At 36.5% G+C, this 8,392-nt stretch overlaps 1 long non-coding RNA gene across 1 annotated transcript; it reads right to left on the reverse strand.

Moving 5' to 3' along the window:
* Positions 1 to 1,407: 1,407 nt before the first annotated feature.
* Positions 1,408 to 5,668, reverse strand: LOC132295013 (uncharacterized). Its single transcript, XR_009478275.1, has 2 exons — positions 5,389 to 5,668; positions 1,408 to 5,213 (listed from the first exon to the last, which is right to left on the reverse strand). It is a non-coding gene; the product is annotated as an uncharacterized LOC132295013 (long non-coding RNA).
* Between the last annotated feature and the right edge of the window lie 2,724 nt (positions 5,669 to 8,392).

Below are 8,392 nucleotides of genomic sequence, written 5' to 3' on the forward strand. Positions count from 1 at the left end.
TGGATGTCTTTCTTCAGCATAGAAATGATTTTGGTTCTTGTTTGTGTTCCTCGCGGAGTGGGCATGTCTATGTAAAAAATGTGGAGTGATACTCTTTCTTCAGCATAGAAATGATTTTGTTCTTTGTTTGTGTTCTTCCCCGTGGACTTGTCCATGTAAAAAATGTGGAGTGATCTCAGTGACGGACGCATTTTTTTTTAGGGCGGGCCCCGCTAAAGAAAAAAAAAAATTTGTAGACAAATTTTAAAAATTATTATTATTATTATTATTTTTTTTTGAAGTGGGGTTTTTTGTGAAATTTTAACTAAAACATTTAACTAACAATATAAACTAGAAAAATCTAGTGGAGGAATAAGTGAGATAAAAATGTGAAGGGGACATTTTAAATAATTGAGTGGAGGTATTTTTAAAAATTTAATTAAATTATTTAAGTAATAATATAATTTAGAAAAAGCTGTCCCTACTGGACTTGAACTGGGTCGTTTAACTGGAACCAAAATTATAAAATTCTTAATTTGTCTCCGTATACGCGAGATGAAATATTTTCTAATAAAAAAATGCCTCTCTATTGAGCGAAAATACTTTTAACTCGTTGCTGTGGCAAAACAGTTTTACCCTCAGAATCTCTCTTTCGGAATATTGTAACAAGAAAACCTTACAAGTAAGAAGTGATATAACCACAATAAAAATTAAAGAATTAGAAATAATAATAATAACCGGTTTAATTATTGCATCTCATACTTGGTAGTTGGTACTTAAAAAAATAAAATAAAATAATTTTAAGATCCTGCAACGAAATCACGCAAGCCAATTGATTAAATAATACAAAATTTACATGCTTCTATATATATATATATATCAAACAGCTCATGTTATTAAATCTTCAAAAATAGATGCAGTTTGCCCATGCAGGCCATATCTGCCACCCATGATTCGGCAGCGTTGTGGCATAGATGCGGAGTAATTACATGATGGCAAGATCAATATGTTAGGTATATTTTAATTAAAATATTAAATATTATTTCTTCTGATTTTAATTACATTTAAGATGACTTTATGGTGCTTTATTATGACTTCAATTTTGTTTTAAATTTTGAAATTATACTCTTATAATTGATACCTTCTTGAACTACCTAAAAAAATAAGGCCTCTTCAATCCTGACAGTTAAAATCAGTTTTTTTTCTCTTTAATAAGCTTGCGTTCATTCTATTCCATATATTTCACCATTTTATATACATTTTTTGGGCAACTCAACCAAGCTTGGTACACAATGTCTTTCTTTAGAGGCGCCCGAACAGGAACAATGGTAGATATAAATTGTACGTTGGAATCGTACTGGATTGTTGTAAGGAGATCGTCATAACTTTAAAACAGAGTCTAGCATGTCTTTCAATTATCTGGACAAGTTTTATTCAATTTAATTTACTATTGTTGTTTTCTTTATATATTATTCTATCAAATATATATTATTTTTTACAAGGCAAGAAAACAGAACACCACAACACATTACAGAGAAAACAGAGAGCAGTCCAAAGTCCAAAGTTGCCAACTGAAACAAATGCACCGGAAGTTCTTGCAAAACTTGATCCCCAGGTAGAAGGGACGTTGAAAGCGTAGCGGTTTCATGAGCCAAACGATTCCCTGCCCTTCTAACATAAGATAATTTCACTTCCGGAAAGTATTGGAAGACAGACTTAATATCAAAAACAATGGATGAAATATGAAAATGACAAGTCTGCCTATCATTAACTGCGTCACACACAACACGAGAGTCACTTTCAAACCATACTCTATAAAAGTTGAATCATTGAGCCCACTACACTGCAACCCGCAACACCCAAGCCTCTGCCATAAGCAGTGTTGCCGTGGGGAACTGCTTAAGAATCACAAGCTTTAAGAGATACCCATTGTTGTCTCTGAAAATGATTCCACCTCCTGCCAAGCCTTTGGAAGCCAAAAAAGAGGCATCAACATTACATTTTGTCACGTTTGTTTGGAGAAGGGATCCATACATCATGCTCTGAAACCACACCATCCAACTGAACTACTTCAATAATTTCTGGACTATTAACATTAGCATCCAAAAACTCCCAATAATCAGCCACTGCCTTCCGAACCACATATTGCCAGCTGGAGCATTTGCCATAAAAAAACCACTCAATTCCCTGCCTTCCAGATGGCCCAAACACATACAGCAAACAAGCTTCTTAGCTCCAATCTAGCAGACCCACCTACAGTTCCATGACCCAATGAACTCCACCATGTTGCAAACAATGAAATAGACAATGAGACAAAATCAAATCGAAGAGGGGACAACTTCCATACATGAAGAGCGAAAGGACAACGGAACATGAGATGCTCCATCGATTCGTTTTCTCCACCACAACATGGGCAAACCGGATCCTAAGAAAGACCTCGGTTATTAAGTACCTCGTTGGTGGGCAACACTCCCCGGCAACATTACCACAAAAAATGTTTCACTTTTGAAGGAATATTACATTGCCAAATTGACTGCCAGCAATGAGAATCAATATTAGACTGCAAAACACTATTATTATGACTAGAGATCTGTGAGAGCATCTTAAAAGCAATATGATATGCTTTTTTAACAGAAAAATCTCTGGACGGTGTGGGTGACCAACATTGAACATCTTCACGCCCATACAAGCTAATTGGAATTCACAAAATGGCCTCCACGACATCCGATTGGAAATATTGAGCAAGGATAGAGACTTTCCATGAATGATTCACCTCATCAATAAGATCCGCAACCACATGCACTGATGGAATCTCAACCTGAGGGGCAAACGGGCAACAAGAATTTGGTATCCACACATCTTTCCATATATTAATCATTTTCCCATTGCCCACCAACCATCTCATGCCCTTTTTAATAATGGGTTGTGCAGACCAAATGCTACGCCAACCCCATGATGGATTACTTCCCGACGAGGCATAAAGAAAAGAACAGTTACTAAAATATTTCGCTTTATATAATTGAAACGCCAGCCCTTGTTTCGTTACTTGAAAATTCCATGCTTGCTTGGAGAGCATAGCCACATTATATGCCTCTATATCTCGAAAACCCAACCTTCCTTCTTGTTTGCTCCTACAAAGACAATCCCAACTGGACCAATGCTATCACGACCCGAAAATTCTAATAAAATTCTCGATTTGTACAAATCCAAATACATCAGGATCATAAAAATTGCCTTCTCTTTTATACAAAATCTATTTCCCCAAATATACAAAAATTCTCCAAATAAAAAAAAAATTTAAATCTCGCAACACCAACTCTTCAGCCTAAGCCCGAATCTAGCAATCCCCGTTCATCTTCAGTACTTGAAGTTGGAGGGTGATGAGACAAAAAGTCCCAGGAAAAACCGTAACAAGAATTTCATGGAGGTTTAATAAAGCGGCTTCCCAAAATATACATATTCATATGAGTATATAAACAAAATAAATATGCATTTAATCAAAACATTTAATAAAAAAACCATTGAGGTAAAACCACTCTAAGCTATTCAAGGTATAGAGAACCCTACACTGAAAAAGAATTTTCTCACTATATCACCAAGTCCTCAAACCTCCGGCCTCCTCTGCAGACTCTCAGCTCACTCTCTGTCCCTCCTCAATCTCGGCCCTCTTTATGCACTCTCTCTATCTTCACTCTATTTTTCTCTATTTCTATTTGCCTTTGCACAAAAGTTACAAGCCTATTTTATAGGCAAAACCACCGATTCAACAATTGTTCACCACACACACAAAATATCAAAGACCATAATCAATTAGTGGACCCCGCCACCATGCTTTCTTCTCCTTCTTTTCTCATTCCGTATCTTCACGCCATCAATTCGGCAGGCCCGCCTGCCATCTCTTTTCAACAGACACAACATATATACAATAACCAAATCAATTCACCCAAACAACCCACGTGAAGCCAAAGACTTTTGGCAACAAATGAGACCCATGAAATCATTATAGCTTTTCCTTCTTTCCTTTTCTTTTCAGCCTTGCTTCCTTGTCCCATCCGATACAAATTATATATATATATATATATATATATATATATATATATATATATATATAATATATATAAAGATGCAACAAAAAACCAAATCTCTTTCTCACGTGGGACCCGCAGTAACATTTCCATTTCATTTTTTTTCCTCCTTCAACTTACGGTTACTGCTTTCTTTCCTTCTCCATCTGATATACAGAGCACACAATATATATATATATATATATATATATATATATATATATATATATCACATTTATACAAAAATCAAATTCAATCTCCCTAAATAACATTCAAGTGGGACCCGTGCCAATACAACATTCTTTTATCCCATTTCGCTGCTCCACTTCTTATCCCATCAGGTACCATATAAATATATATATTGATAATATGTAACAAACCAACAACTCATTAAATAATTCTAGTAGGCAAATCTCCAATAAAAATAAATAAATAATCAACTATGACAACTTAAAAATCATGAAATAAATTAAATTAAAATCTTAAAAATTCGGGTTATTACAATTTTCACCACTTAAAAAGAATTTTGTCCTCGAAATTCAGATCCAACCGTCCGTATACTCGAAAACACTAATAACCACAAAACAAAATCCATAAATCCTTATCCTAAGCGATGTGAGATACCACGATATGTAGGACGTTGTGGTAGCTGCCAGTGCTAGTCACCCGCCCACACACTTCGTAACTGTTGTGGTAGCTAGTCGATGTGTCATCCGCCTACTAAAAAAAAAACAAACAATAACAAATCTGGGCTACCTGCCCAATCACACTAACCAACCATCCTTGTAACTGCCAGTGAACGCCATCCTCTCACACACACCCGGCTACGAGTGATAGCTGATCAGTACTACACACTTGCCCACTCACACCCGTCTACATCATCACTACACTCACACTTCCGGCTGGGTGCAGGCTCTGATACCATTTTGTCACGACCCAAAATTTTTAATAAAATTCTTGATTTATACAAATCCAAATACATCAAAATACACTAGGATCATAAAAATTGCCCTCTCTTTTATACAAAATCAATTTCCTCAAATATACAAAAATTCTCCAAATTAAAAAAAAATTTAAATCTCGCAACACCAACTCTTCAGCCTAAGCCCGAATCTAGCAATCCCGTTCATCTTCGGTACCCGAAACTGGAGGGTGATGAGACAAAAAGTCCTAATAGGAAAAACCATAACAAGAATTTAATGGAAGTTTAATAAAGCAGCTTCCCAAAATATACATATTTATGTAAGTATATAAACAAAATAAATATGAATTTAATCAAAACATTTAATAAAAAAACCATTGAGGCAAAACCACTCCAAGCCATTCAAGGTATAGAAAACCATACATTGAAAAAGAATTTTCTCACTGTATCACCAAGTCCTTAAACCTCCAGCCTCCTCCGCAGACTCTCAGCTCACTCTCTATCCCTCCTTAATCTCGGCCCTCTCTATGCACTCTCTCTATCTTCACTCTATTTTTCTCTCTTTCTGTTTGCCTTTGCACCAAAGTCACAAACTTATTTGATAGGCAAAACCACCGACTCAACAATTGTTCACCACACACACAAAATATCAAAGACTATAATCAATTAGTAGACCCCGCCACCCATGTTTTCTTCTTCTTCTTTTCTCATTCCTTATCTTCACGTCATTAATTCGGCAGGCTTGCCTGCCATCTCTTTTCAACAGACACAACATAGATATAATAACCAAATCAATTCACCTAAACAGCCCACGTGAAGCCAAAGACTTTTGGCAACAAATGGGACCCACGAAATCATTACAGCTTTTCCTTCTTTCCTTTTCTTTTCAGCCTTGCTTCCTTGTCCCATCAAATACAAATTATATATATATAATATATAAAGATGTAACAAAAACCAAATCTCTTTCTCACGTGGGACCCACAGTAACATTTTCATTTCATTTTTTTTTCCCTCTTTCCACTTTCGGCTACTACTTTCCTCCCTTCTCCATCTGATATACAGAGCACACAATATATATATATATATATATATATATATATCACATATAATAAAAAAATCAAATTCAATCTCCCTAAATAACATTCAAGTGGGATCCGCGCCTATACAACATTCTTTTATCCCATTTCGCTGCTCCACTTCTTATCCCATCAGGTACCATATAAATATATATATTAATAATATGTAACAAACCAACAACTCATTAAATAATTCTAGTAGGCAAATCTCTAATAAAAATAAATAAATAAGCAACTATGACCGCTTAAAAATCATGAAATAAATTAAATTAAAATATTAAAAATTCGAGTTATCACAATCTCTACCACTTAAAAAGAATTTCGTCCCCGAAACAATCTCTTGACACCTTTGCTCAGCTACCCATCTGGCATCGAAGTGAAATTGGCGAGCCTTTCCGTGCATTTGTGGATAAAGGTCAAGCAACAGAGCTACATGGTCAGAACCTGCAACTAATAAATACAATAGTTTAGCTCGAGGGAACATCAGGCGTCATTCAGCTAAAATTAAAGCACGATATAATCTATTAGACCACACAACATTAAACCACCAGCCAAACCCCTTGGAGAAACGATATAACTATGAGTAAAACCCGTTTGATTTTGCAGGGCATTAATAAAAGGATTACTATTTTTTGTTTCTAACAATGCCACCATCTCTGGAGAATGACACAAAATAAGCTTCTGTAATTGGCGAACGGTGAGGGAATTCTTCATACCTTGACAGTTCCAAACTAGAATCTTCAAGCATAGGCTAAATGAACTCTGAGAGGCTATAGTATGACGACTCGCATCCATTTTGTCCGAGCACCACCCTATGATTTGGGGGATGACATACTGATTATTTAACTTTGAAGAAGAATGCGAGATACCATAGCAATGATTGGTTCACTGGGCCACACAACGATGCCCTAAGTCACGTAAGTTACCTGTATGGGCTTCAACATCAACAAGGCAACTATGGACCAAATATTTGTCTTGGCGATAATTGGATGAAGGAGGTTGGACTAAACTTTGGTGGATAGACTCTAGACTTTCTGGCTCATGAGAAACCAGGTCCTGATTGGATGTACCCAACGACCTTTCCATTGGGTTTGGGGCAGAGGCCCAATTACTGTCTGGGTTTAGGCCTACACCATTTGAGTGAACAGCTTCGCGTATTCTGGATGCTTTCGATGCATCTTGGAATTTGTGCTCTGTGGTCGATAGATGAGTCGCCGAAGATGTCCTCGACGTTGGCAAACCATAGTCGGCGATTAAATTAGCTTCGCCAAGAACAGGTTCTAACCTCCGCACAGCACGAGATCGGCCGGATCTCGAAGCAAAGGAGTTTGATTTCACATAATCCACCACATAAACAGATGGGTTCACCGATAAAGTTGAAGATGGGTCTGCCATAAAGGACTGAATAGAACTTCAACACTCGTTGATGAAACCCCACAAGCACAGTTGAACAATCTTAAGGAAAAGGGTTAGATCGCTGCAAGATGCAAGAATATGGCCTAAAAAAGATAAAAGAAAGGAAAGGCAAAAAACTAAGCTAAAAGGAAATGCCGAAACGAGCGAAACCAAAGCAAAAAGAGAGCCTACCAGTAGATGGATTACATTATGACAAAAAGCAGAGAAACTCCTATGAGAAGGAGAAATTTGACGTGATTCCTTTAGATGTAAAGATTGAATGGGTGTATTCATAAACCAAATTATTTCTTTCCAATATTGTATAACTGCAATATAGTTTTCTCTGTTCTTCATGTCCAAAAAAACACTTCTAAACATGTTAATTGACTTATTAAATATGTTTTTTTATTTCCTTTTTAAAAATGTTGTGTTGTTTAGAAGTATTATAAAATGAATAAATTTCATTTATTTAATTTTTTTTTTCCTGGCAAACAAAACAAGATTACACCATATGAAGATTACATAGTTCAGCTATTGTGCACACAACGACGGGATCAACCCAACAACAGCCAATAAACAAAGCCACAATAGAGATACCTAAATACACTGCAAACACAAAGGCGCACCATTGCTTTGTAACATTGCCTAGCTTATGTGGTGTATTAACTGCATCATGGTTATGATGATTTGCAGGTAACAAGTTTGGGCTTAAAGTGTAGGCTAACTGATCATTAGGCCCATTGGATATCCCCACCAGCCCATCCATGTAGTGAACACCATTAGTCGTATCCACAAATAATGGCCCGAACGCACTAGAACATTCTGGATTTGCTTTTTCCCATGCACCATCATTACTCTCTTTGATACGTGGGCCAAAAACTAACACCACATAGTACAATGTGAAAAACGAGGACGACTTAACGACGCACATCTCCGGAACGGAGTGGACTAAAAGA

The sequence above is a fragment of the Cornus florida genome, unplaced genomic scaffold, assembly GCF_030987335.1.
Source record: "Cornus florida cultivar Cherokee Brave unplaced genomic scaffold, ASM3098733v1 CherokeeBrave_3.0.0_Hap2_Chr02, whole genome shotgun sequence".
NCBI classification, from domain to species: domain Eukaryota; kingdom Viridiplantae; phylum Streptophyta; class Magnoliopsida; order Cornales; family Cornaceae; genus Cornus; species Cornus florida.